General features: G+C 56.5%; 1 pseudogene; it reads right to left on the bottom strand.

The window, feature by feature from the left end:
* Positions 1-3,474: 3,474 nt before the first annotated feature.
* Positions 3,475-11,744, bottom strand: LOC144266094 (glycine N-acyltransferase-like protein 3; annotated as a pseudogene).
* Between the last annotated feature and the right edge of the window lie 962 nt (positions 11,745-12,706).

Below are 12,706 nucleotides of genomic sequence, written 5' to 3'. Positions count from 1 at the left end.
GATCTATATGGTCCCAGATTATGTCAATAACGTCACAGGGTGCAGTCCACGCCATCCTCCAGATCATAAATGACCTCTTATTCAGGAACATCTTATTCAAATTGCCTCAGATATGGGTCACTCAATGGGGTGACCATATTTTCCAAAAGGAAAATGGGACACCACATGGGACTAGACCGAGCCCCTCCCAATGCGAGGCTGGGACTGGCATCATGCTTGCTCGAGCCCTGCCTGCCCCCCCACCCAAGCCCTGACACCCTCCCTGTGTGGGGCTGGCATCACAGCTCGCCCCCCTCCCTCACATTCTTCCACACCCCACTTTTTGACAAAAGTGAGCATGTGTCCTGTTTGCTCTTGCCAACTGATCAAGTCGACAAGAGCAAATGGGACAAACGCCCATTTTTGCCAAAAAAAAAAAAAAAAAAAAAAAAGAGTTGGGATGGCAGGGACATGGCTTAAAAAAGGTTTCAAAGTAGCAGCCGTGTTAGTCTGTATCCGCAAAAAGAACAGGAGGACTTGTGGCACCTTAGAGACTAACAAATTTATTTGAGCATAAGCTTTCGTGAGCTACAGCTCACTTCATCAGATGCATTCAGTGGAAAAGACAGTGGGGAGATTTATATATACAGAGAACATGAAACAATGGATGTTACCATACACACTGTAACGAGAGTGATCAGGTAAGGTGAGCTATTAACAGCAGGAGAGCAGGGGGAGGGGAGAACCTTTTGTAGTGATAATCAAGGTGGGCCATTTCCAGCAGTTGACAAGAACATCTGAAAAACAGTGGTGGTGGAGGGGGGGGGGGAAATAAACATGGGGAAATAGTTTTACTTTGTGTAATGACCCATCCACTCCCAGTCTTTATTCAAGCCTAAGTTAATTGTATCCACTTTGCAAATTAATTCCAATTCAGCAGTCTCTCGTTAGAGTCTGTTTTTGAAGTTTTTGTTGTTGAAGAATTGCAACTTTTAGGTCTGTAATCGAGTGACCAAAGAGATTGAAGTGTTCTCCGATTGGTTTTTGAATGTTAGGCTTAAATAAAGACTGGGAGTGGATGGGTCATTACACAAATAAAACTATTTCCCCGTATTTATTCCCCACCCCCACTCCACCCCCCAATGTTTCTCAGATGTTCTTGTCAACTGCTGGAAATGGCCCACCTTGATTATCACTACAAAATGCCCCCCCCACCCCACCCCTCCGCTCTCCTGCTGGTAATAGCTCACCTTACCTGATCACCCTCCTTACAGCGTGTATGGTAACACCCATTGTTTCATGTTCTCTGTGTATATAAATCTCCCCACTGTATTTTCCACTGAATGCATCCAATGAAGTGAGCTGTAGCTCACAAAAGCTTATGCTCAAATAAATTTGTTAGTCTCTAAGGTGCCACAAGTCCTCCTTTTCTTTTGGCTTAAAAAAGGGACTATCCTGGCCAAAATGTTACGTGTGGTCACCCTATCACTCCCCCTACTTCATACCCCCAGGAGGCAGCCCAAGTAAGCATGGGGATTTCAGAGCACTTAGAAGAATTGGTTTTAAATAGAAGCCTACTCAATTTTAACTGTAGCCGACCTGGCACTCAGTTGTAAAATTGTATGAAATTAATCAGCAGCAGCTGCTTTGCTATCTCCAGATCCCCAGCATGGGACAATCTTGAAAGTACAGGTGGCTCTGAGCTGTGTGACGGGGCCCATAGATCTCGGTGTGATGGTATCCGCTGAAGGAGAGCACTCATTGAGACGATACAGCCTGGGACAATAGCTCCATTCATCTCAGTGGGTATTCTCAGCCCCTCTCCCCTGGTCAGGGCTCGGGAGCTTGTGTTTTGCACCAAGCCTTCTTGTTCTTAGTTCCTCACCCCGATCTAGTGGTGTGGTTTTGGTGCATGCTCCTGGGAGGGCTGCACTCTGCTCCCTGCCAGAGGGATAGGGCTTCCCTAGATGCCAGCTCACATGTGGGGCAAGAAAAGGAGGTCAGATAACACCTAGAGAGGAAGGGTCCCCTAGATCCCAGCATACCTGAGGGGAGGCAAGTAGAGCGGTTAGACACCCCTGTAAAAGAGCAGGGACTCCCGATCCTGGCAGACACAGGGGCAAGGAGATGGGCTCAGACACCCCCAGAGCAACAGACCCCCTCCAGATCTCAGGGCACATATGGGAGGGGAGAATATGAGTGTGACTGACACCCGCTCAGCCTCCCTCCTACCACCTTATATCCTGTCCCAATATCCCACTCCCTCACCTGAAATCTCCTAACGACTCAGATCTCCCCATAGTCCCCCTCCCTTTCCTGCAGCCCCAATCCCCTCTACCCCTATTTCTCCCTGCCTCCTAATTCCCCCTCCCAGCAAACATTTACATATGGCATTTATTTATTTGTTACTAGTTTAAGCACCTTCTGAACCTTCTGCTATCCTGCAATTACATTTCCCCCACAGCCCCAAATAATAAGATAAAAACCCCTTTGGCAGAGTCAGGTTGTAGCAGCAAGAATGGTTTGTTCTCAGACTTCTCTCAAGGGTTGGATATGAACTTACAGCCATTCAGCCACATTGATACTGGCCTGTGAGCTGTGGCTGACATACAGCTTTATTGGATGGGAGATTGTTACAGTTGCTAGGATGTCTACAAGTTAAGGAATGGGGCAGCAAAGGGGAGCTGGACTGCAGGGTGCTACGTTGATAGGACTGAGGGTAAGTTCCACCCAGGGAGGCTGGTTATGGAGCTGCGGTGGCTGGCCCCATGAGTAGGGCCCTACCAAATTCACGGCTGTGAAAAATGCATTACCGATCATGAAATCTGGTCTACCCCAGGAAATCTGGCTATTGTAGGGGGGTTGCAGGATTGTTACCCATAGTCCTCCGCAGCTGCTGGTGACAGTGCTTCTTTAGAAGCAGGGGAGCTGGAAAGTGACGGCTGCAGGCCAGGAGCCCAGCTCTTAAGGCAGCGATGCCGCCAGCAGCAGCCCAGAAGTGAGGGTTCATGGTGTGATATTTCCACCCGCACGTCTGCACCGCCACCAGCAGCAGCTTCCTGCAGCCAGGGGAGGTTCTGGAGGTTGGAGTGTAGAGCCCAGCGCACAGGAGGAGCCCTCGGCTGGGGTGCCCTAGACCTGCCCCATCCCAGCTCCAGACCTAGCACTCGGTGGTTAAAGGGGCCTTGGGCTGGCTGTGATTGTGCCACAGCACCCTGGGGGTTGTCCACCCATAAGGTTGGACCTGCCCCCCCCCAAAGTGACAGCCCCCCCATACTATGTCACCCTCACTTCTGCGCTGCTGGTGGCGGCAGCACTGCCTTCAGAGCTGGGCTCCCAGCCGCAGCCACTGCTCTTGGGCCGTCCAGCTCTGAAGGCATCGCCGCTGCTGGCAGATGTTTCTAGCTCCATGGGGCCCAATGCGGAGCCCTGGATTTTCCTGGCCACCCTGTTGGCCCTCAGCCCTGCCTCATAGAGGTTTCTGGGGAAGGGAACTTAGGTAGGAGGGGGTGGCTGGTGCTGGGTCAGGGGGCTCAGACGGGAGCCATCACTGGCTCTGGGGTGTGGATAATGATGGCACCGGCGGGGCTGGTGCTGGAAGCCCTGGCTCTCCTGTAGCCTCTGTATGTGGAGGTTGTCCAGGGCCACATGGCCAAAGATGGGGCAGCCTCACGCATGCATCCACTTGGCTGTCATGGTGCTGAGCACCCGCATGTAGCAGTGCCTACGGTGCTGGGGCAGGGTGTAGCCATGCGCCATGGCACCAAAGGGGTCCATGAGGCTCCAGCTGACAGGGTGGCCAGTGGCATCCAGGAGGCAGAAGCTTGGGAAGTGGCAGATCAGGTTGGCCAAGTACTGCCAGCTCTGCTCAGTCCCTCCATGGGGCCACGTCTCGTTCGGCAGGTCGGCGTGGGAGACGTCCAGGGACGAGAGCCTCATGGCAGAGTCCAGCCTGGGGAGCTCAAAGGGGCAGGGTAGAGCCAAGGGAAGGGAGGGACAGGGTGGCTCAGGAGGTGGGGAATGGGGAGGTGGGGACCTAAGTGGGTGCTGGCTCCGATCCAGCCCTGGGGCTGGCCAGCTGGCTGGCTCAGAGAAGTGGGGTGCATGGGGCCTTTCCCTGCTAACACAGGTGGGACCAGCGCTGTGTCATGTCCCTGCTCGGCGGGTCTCAGAGAGGGTATCTCGTTCCTCAGGGAAGCTTCTCCCCATTCCCAGAGCATCCCCGAGAGCCAGGCCCTTTGCTGGGGCCTGAATGAGCTGCTGATGACTAAACAGGCTTTGGGGAGGGAAGATGCCCCTGCCCCCGGGGGGTCCCATGTGGCTCATGGAGCCGTGGCATGGGGCAAGTGGCTGGTAGCTGTCCGTGCTCTGCCTGGGCTGCTTGCCAGGGTGCAGGTCTCCAGGGGTGCAGGGCGGGCAACTGTTGGGCAGGGCCATCATTTGCTATGGAGCAAGGGAAGCCATTGCCCCTCTAGATCTTGGCTTGCCCTCCCCCATGGGTCTATCTGCTCCACTTTTTGTCCCACCTGGCTCTGCAGGGTACAGGATCGCCTGTAATGTTCACACACAGCTTTGCTCTTCCTGCCCCCTGAGTTTTTTCTGAAATGACACCTCTGGTGTTGGGGAATCAGGAGCCCACCACACACACACCCTGTGCCTGAGCTGTCCAGTGTCTGTGGGGTCCCTGAGGAGCCAGAGAGCAGGCTGTGTGGGCAGTGCCAATCCCAGTGGGATACTGCAATTGGTATCATGAGCCCCTGTGCCTGGGGCCCAGATGGGGTGAGGAATGGGGCCAGCTGGCCAGTCTGTGGGCCTTCCAGTTACTCGGTCCACCCCACTGTGCCCACCCCCAGGCAGACACTGACCAGATCTCAGGCATGGTGCTGGGATCCGGGTGGAGGTAGGTGGAGTAGTTGGATGCCTCCAGCTGCACCCCCTTGGCCCCAGTGATGTCCCTCAAGGCCTCGTACACCCCATCCTGGAGCCCTACAGGAAGTGGCAACAGGCCCTGAGCAGTGGCAGCCCTGAATGGGGAACGTGGCTGTGAGGGGCCCAGCTTGGAATATGGGCAGGAGAGGGTACCAAGCTGACCCACTGGTAGGCAGGTCTCACAAAAGGGAGCCTGCACCAAGTGAGCCAATCCTGTCCTGAGCCCATGGGGCACATGGGAGCAGCCTGGTGGGAACTGTGGGGACCTGGAGACTCAGGGTCTGGCAGTGTCGGAGTCTGCTGGAGTTTGGCCCCAGATGGTAGGGGGGACATGCAGTGGCTGTGGGGCTCAGAAGGAGGCAGCCCCAGACATTGCCGTGGATGCAGAAGACCTAACCTCACTTGATCACGCCCGCGCTGCCCAGCATGGCCCAGCAGAACTCTGCGTACATGTTGGTAGAAATCAGACCTGTCTGATGCCACCTGCCAGGAGAGACATAGAGCCCAATGGAATGATTGATTTGCCTGCTCCTCCACCCCACCCCTTCCAAGTCAGCCGGGCCTGTGTCTGGAGGCCCCCTAGGGGGAAAAAAGGCCCCGTGTCCCATTCCCCATTCCCTGAAGCAGCCTGGCCACCTGGGTGCAGAGTGGTGGCTGAGGGGTGACACTTCTGTCTGTGGCTGGGTAAGAACAACTTTGAACGAGGGTTGTGAATCCACCAGCACTTTGTGCCCAGCCGGGTTCCCGCGGTTAATGTTCACTGTGGCGTTGTGGGTCTGCTGGAGACATAGGGGTTGGGGGGTCAGATTTGCAGTCAGAAAACTCTTCACTGGGAGGCAACACCGAGGTGGCCCTTTGCCAAAGCAGCAGAAGGAGGCAGCAGGGCTGAGGCAGCTCTGGGCAGCCCTCCCTTACCCCGTGCAAACGAGGCTGAAATCACCAGAGCTGGATGAAGTGGTGGAGCCTGAGGGCTGGCCCAGCTGGCGTTTCTCAAAGGATAGGGCACAGGCCTGCCTACACCAGGCTCTGGGACGAGGCCAACAGCTGACACCAAACCATGAGTGGAGCATAGCGGAGGAGGAAACTGCTGCTGAAGTGGCATCTGTTCAGTGGTTGTGGGCAGGGAACTGATTCAGAGGAAACAGCAGGAGAGACAAAGGCAGGGGTCTCAAACACGCGGCCCACGGGGTTATTTTCTGCGGCCCGCCAGCTCCCCGCGGCTCCCCCCGCGGCCCTCCCAGCGTTTACCTAGAGAGCGTTTACCTGCGCCACTCCAGGAAGCGGCCGGGACCTGGGGTGGGGCACAGGGGTGTGTGTTGCCCTGGCTGATCCTCTAGGTACCTCCCCCAAAGCTCCCATTGGCCGCGGTTCCCCATTCCCGGCCGATGGGAGCTTCGGGGGAGGTACCTGGAGGCACGGCCAGGGCAACACACAGACCCCTCGACCCTCCCCCAGGTCCCGGCTGCTTCCCAGAGTGGCAAGGGGGCAGGGCAGGCAGGCAGGGAGCCTGCACTGTCCCCAGTGCGCGCCAGGCCGGACCTGCCCCCCAAACCTCTCCTGCAGCAAAACCCCCTGCCCTGAGCCCCCTGCTGCACCTGCACCCCAACCCCCTGCCCTAAGCCTCCTGCCGCACCCCACACCCCTCCTGCACCCCGACCACCTGCCCTGAGTCCCCTGCTGCACCCCAACCCCCTGCCCTAAGCCCCCTGCAGCACCCTGCACCCCTCCTGCACCCCAACCCCCTGCCCTGAGCTCCCTGATGCACTCTGTGGAGTTGGGGTTGGGATTTTGGGGACAGGGTTGGAATGGGGGCAGGGAAGGGGTGGGGCAGGGGCGGGGCCTCATGGAAGGGGTGGAGTGGGGGCGGGGGCGGGGCAGCAGGTCAGGGGGTGGTCCGTGGTGCGGCCCTCGCGCCAATGTACTAGTCCTCCTGTGTTTGAGTTTGAGACCCCTGATCTAAAGAGAGAGAGAAAGGTGCTTTTTTTTGTTATGGCCACATGCTTGGTGGTAAGGACTTCGCTCAAGGGTGTGAAGTACTGTGGATCTTTTTTCCGGGAAGATTTTGCAAAGAAGTGGGGTAGTTTCTTGCTGTGAAGCCGTGAGAAGGTGGTGATCATCTGCTGGAGCTGTGGGAAGTAAAACCAGGGTGGAGTGAAGTCTAATGATGCCCTAATACCAGTGCTAACAGCTAGCATCACCGTAGATGGGTTTGGAGGTGAAAGCTATGGAGTGCGCTCAAAGACTCTGGGATAACACTACCAGCTGCCCCAAATATGAGTGGGGCATAGCAGAGGAGGGAGGGAGGAAGGAACTTTTGAAAGGACACTTGTATTTGGTCATTCACACCAGTGGGGGAGGAATGAGTTGGAGGACACGGATGAAGATACCATGGGGTAGGAGCGGGTATTTACTTATTATTCACAACTTGGATACAAGGGTTACCATACGTCCGTATTTTCCTGGACATGTCCGGCTTTTTGGTTCTTAAATCACCATCCAGGAGGAATTTTTAAATATTTAAAAATGTCCGGGATTTTGCCATTATTATTTTTCCCCAAAGAAGAGTTGATCATTCAAGAAAGAGAGTGAATGTTGATCCCTCGAGAGAGTGGCTGCTTTTTCTCCCTAGCTCCCAGCACTTGCGCCGTGAAACAGCTGTTTCATGCAGCTGGGAGGGAGGGGGGAGGAGGGGGAATGTGGTGCACTCAGGGGAGGAGATAGGCTGGGGCGGGGATTTGGGGAAGGGGTCCAATGGGGCAGGGAGGGGGCAGAGTTGGGGTGGGGACTTTGGGGAAGGGGTGGAGTTGGGGCGGCGACAGGGGTGGGGGGGTGCGAGCAAATATCCCCTGCCCCCCATGGAGTGTCCTCTTTTTTTAATGTTCAAATATGGTAACCCTATGGATACGTATTGTTGCAGTGCTTTCCCAAGATGATGCTGGGTTCCCTTTCCCACCATGGAAGCCCTCCTTGTTTCATAAACAGATTCAGAGCTTAGGAGTGGGGAAATATTTGCCTCTTAAGGGCTCCCAGGGAAGATAATTAGCAACCCCAGAAATTCTGGACTGGGGCTCGAGCCTGTGGTATTCACTAGTTTTCTAAAGGAAGGGCTAGATATTTGAACCTGCCCTCATTGCTGCAGACAACACCTAGCAGAAGGGATTACACACCAAGAACTCTTTGGGAGAGTAGGACAGACCCTATAAGGCCGGTTATGGGGCTAGGGGCAGGGCGGGCCCCATGGAGATTGAATTGGAAAATATTATGCATCCCACTGGGCCCAACGCTGACCCCAGGACTATCCAAACCCTCTCCCTCGGCCCCTGTCCTGGGACAGAAATAGGTCTATGAGGTTCTAGCTGATGGGCTGGTGCCATCCAGGAGGAAGGAGTAGAGAAAGTGGTGGATCAGGCCAGAGAGGAACCACTAACTCTGCTCGTTATGCCTCTCGGCCCACATCTCGTTCAGCATGTCCAGGGACAAGAGCCTCCTGGCTGGGTCCAGCCTCAGGCAGTAGGGCCCTGCCCCTGTGGTCAGCAGTTGGCTGTCAGGCCCCAAAATCTTGAGATTCTTTACAAAGCAGATGACACTGTGTGTTCTGGTCTGTCTGAGGAGTGTCCAGCCCCCTGCTGCCCATCCCCCACAAGTGTGGGTGAGACTTCTAGGGTTCCCAAAACTCCAAAATGTATTAAGGTGATTTGGGCTCCCACTGCTAAAGTTCCTACCCCCACATCTGCCCAGTCTCCATGTGCCCATTAGCTCTGCCTGGGCTCTAGACAGGGAAGGTTCCTCTCCATCCTGGGCCAGGTGAGACGTGATGCAGGGATGGGGAGAATATGGCCACTCCCTGCCCAAGGCCTCCCATGGCTGATCCATTTGAATCACTTTTTCCTGGCTGAGGATGAGGGGCTTCTGTGCAGGTGCTGAAGCAGGGATCTTGCACCCCATGATTCTCTCTACCCCATGATTATTCTTCCTGAGGAAGGCAGGGCTAAGTGCTAATCCCGCTGGGATTCTGCTGGTGCCATAAAGACCCCTGTGCGTGGGCCCTTGCATGGGGTGAAGGACAGAGACAGCTGGCCATATCTTGAGTGATCCTCAGGCTGCCCTGGGGCTCCTTCCCCCACCCTACAGGGGCTGCGTAGTGTGGGCAGACACTGACCTGATGTCTGGCATGATGCTGGGCTCTGGATGGGGGCAGGGGAAGCCGCGGGATGCCTCACCATCTCAGCATCAACGTTGGGTTGTTGTGGTTAAAGCTCATGTCCGTTTTGGCTGTTGGAGCAGTGAAAGGTTGCAAGGCTTATTGTGTGGCAGCAGGCATGGGAACTGTACTGATTGTGCCCTGGACGAGGGGTCACCCTAAGCAAAGCTGCAGCCAGTGGGTAGTGGAGCATGGAAGATAGAAGGGGGAATTCGTCTTTTTCAGCAGAGGCGTGCTCTGGGTCTGGGCCTGTTTGCCGCAGCGCGGAGTGACTCTGCTAAAGACTTTGCAAAGTCAGAAAACTCTTCATTGGAAGGCAGCACCGAGGTGGCCCTTTGCCAAAGTGGCAGAGGGTGGCAGCAGGGCTGAGGGAGCCCTGGGCAGCCCTCCCTTACTCCCTTCAGCAAACGAGGCTGAAATCACCAGAGCTGAGTGAAGTGGTGGAGCCTGGGGGCTGGCCCAGCTGGCATTTCTCAAAGGATAGGGCACAGGCCTGCCTGATACCAGGCTCTAGGACGAGGCCAACAGCTGACACCAAACAGTGAGTGGAGCGTAGCAGAGGAGGAAACCACTGCTGAAGGGGCATCTGTTCAGTGGTTGTGGGTGGGGAACTGAATCAGAGGACACAGCTGGAGACACAAAGGGACAGGACTGGGTGTTTACTTACGATTCATAACTACAGATAGGTGAGTTGTAATTGCTGTGCTCTCCCCAGTTGGGTGCTGGTTTCCCCATCCCCTCCAACAAAGCTCTTCTTGTTTCATACACACTCAGCGCTTGTGAGTGAGGAAGTGTTTGCTCTTAAAGTCCCCCCAGGGAAGATATTTAGTGATCCCAGAAAGTTGCGGGTAGGGAAGGGGGGAGGCAGGACGGGATGATTCCAACAGGTGCTATTGGTTACTTTTCAAAAGGAAGCCCTAGATATTTGACCCTGACCTTACTTGCTGCAGACACCACCCTGTAGACTAGGTTATGCACCCAGGACACTTTGGTTTTCAGGCCCTCAGTATTTTGACACAAAACCGACACTGGGAACAAGCAGAACCTTTTTTTGGAAAATTTCATTTGAAAACCTGGTTGAAAAACTGTTCTTCTTCGAGTAGTGTCCCTATGGGTGCTCCACTTTAGGCGTCTGTGTGCCCCTGCACCTCTAATCAGAGATTTTTGGTAGCAGTATCCCCTTGAGCCCGGGCATGTGCTCTCCCTCCCTTGTGGTCTGCCTGGAGGGTCTTTAGCACTGCACAGGGAACCCCCCTCACTTCCTTCTCTACTGCCTTTGGCCTCTGATGGAAGGAGCAGTTGTCCTTATCTGTGTCATTAGCATAAGTAGTGTTTGTTTTGTTACCTTTCTTCTCCCTAAAAGTACTCAGGCTAGTGTTTAGTTTTATTTTATTCCTTTGGTTTAAAAAGAGAAGAGAGAAAGGAAAAGAACTTCACTTTCCTTTCCTGTCTGGGGGCATCCCCCTGCCGCAGGCATCTAATAAACTCATAATTATTTTCTTTTTCAGTTTAAAAAAAAAAAGTAAAGACAATGTTCTTCTGCATATTCCTCCCTGCTTGAGGATGACACCCCCTGCCCAGGGGCTTGCCTGGCTCTCTCTGCTCCAGGTGGTGCCTCTCCTGCCAGGAGTCAGTTCCTGTAATGGCCAGACACTCACTGTGCCTGGGAGATCCTCACAAAAGTGCTGTACCTGCCACACCTAAAACTGCAGCCTCACAGGAGCTGGGAGCTGAAGTAAAAATTCCTCCCTATTGAGAAAACACTTCAGTCTGCAGGGGCCTCCGGTGGGTGTTGACCCCGATCATCCCCGAGCTTACACTTCAAAAGGGGTCAAGTGGTGAAGAACAGAAGAGAGAGGGAGAAACGGGGAAAAATAAGCCACCAGGAGACTCCCCCTGGAAAGGCTCCTCCGAGCAACTAGCCAGCCAGAGGGGCATTCCCCAGCGCGGCCATCTCGGCGCCGAGCCCCAGCGACTGGCCAGCCAGAGGGGCGTTCCCCAGCGCGGCCATCTCGGCACCGACCCCCAGCGACTGGCCAGCCAGACGGGCGCTCCCCAACGCGGCCATCTCGGCACCGACCCCCAGCGACTGGCCAGCCAGAGGGGCGTTCCCCGGCGCGGCCATCTCAGCACCGACCCCCAGCGACTGGCCAGCCAGAGGGGCGTTCCCCGGCGCGGCCATCTCGGCACTGACCCCCAGCGACTGGCCAGCCAGAGGGGCGTTCCCCAGCGCGGCCATCTCGGCACCGACCCCCAGCGACTGGCCAGCCAGAGGGACGTTCCCCAGCGTGGCCATCTCAGGACCGATCCCAGGGACTGGCCAGCCAGAGGGGCGCTCCCCAGCGTGGCCATCTTGGCACCGACCCCCAGCGACTGGTCAGCCAGAGGGGCACTCCCCAGCGCGGCCATCTCGGCACCGACCCCCAGCGACTGGCCAGCCAGAGGGGCGTTCCCCAGCGCGGCCATCTCGGGACTGACCCCAGGGACTGGCCAGCCAGAGGGGCGTTCCCCAGCGCGGCCATCTCGAAACCGACCCCAGGGACTGGCCAGCCAGAGGGGCGTTCCCCAGCGCGGCAATCTCGGCACCGACCCCCAGCGACTGGCCAGCCAGAGGGGCGTTCCCCAGCGCGGCCATCTCGGGACTGACCCCAGGGACTGGCCAGCCAGAGGGGCGTTCCCCAGCGCGGCCATCTCAGCACCGATCCCAGGGACTGGCCAGCCAGAGGGGCGCTCCCCAGCACGGCCATCTCGGCACCGACCCCCAGCGACTGGTCAGCCAGAGGGGCGCTCCCCAGCGCGGCCATCTCGGCACCGACCCCCAGCGACTGGCCAGCCAGAGGGGCGTTCCCCAGCGCGGCCATCTCGGCACCGACCCCAGGGACTGGCCAGCCAGAGGGGCGCTCCCCAGCGCGGCCATCTCGGGACCGACCCCAGGGACTGGCCAGCCAGAGGGGCGTTCCCCAGCGCGGCCGTCTCGGCACCGACCCCAGGGACTGGCCAGCCAGAGGGGCGCTCCCCAGCGCGGCCAGCGCCCATCCCTGCAGAGGAACCTCTGCTGCTGCTCTGGTTGGGCAGGGCAGCTCTGGAAGCTGAAACCTGTGAAGGGGCTTCCTGCTGTGAGCTGGCCCTGCTCTGAGCTCTGCTCTCTACAGACACTCCTCTGGGGTTCTGGATGGAGCCCATGGTAGCACAGGTGCTCTGCTGCTCTGGAGACCTGTGGCCTCAGTACCCAGGGAGAGACAATTACCATATCGTCTCTAAAAAAGTGGCACCAACAAACTTTTTGTACTGGGCAAAACTCTCATTTAAGGAATGCTCTGCCCAACTATCGGTACTGAGAATGTACCATGGACCCTCCTCTGTGGTACCAAATGGACCCATGGTACTGCATGAGCTCTGGTACCCTGGATACCTGATGATTAGGGAAGAACCACAATCCCCATTACTTGGTACCAGGACCCCGGTATCGAGCACATCCCGGCACCCAGAATCGTTTTAGCACTGGGCTGTATACTGCCAATACCCCAGTCAGCGGCACCCTCACCCACTGACAAATCTGACACTGGCCAGGAGGAGATCATTCCCTGGCCCTTCAAA

The sequence above is a fragment of the Eretmochelys imbricata genome, chromosome 6 (assembly GCF_965152235.1).
Source record: "Eretmochelys imbricata isolate rEreImb1 chromosome 6, rEreImb1.hap1, whole genome shotgun sequence".
In the NCBI taxonomy this organism is placed as follows: domain Eukaryota; kingdom Metazoa; phylum Chordata; order Testudines; family Cheloniidae; genus Eretmochelys; species Eretmochelys imbricata.
Note: the sequence above shows the minus strand (reverse complement) of the source record. Positions and strands in the feature narration are given on the sequence as shown.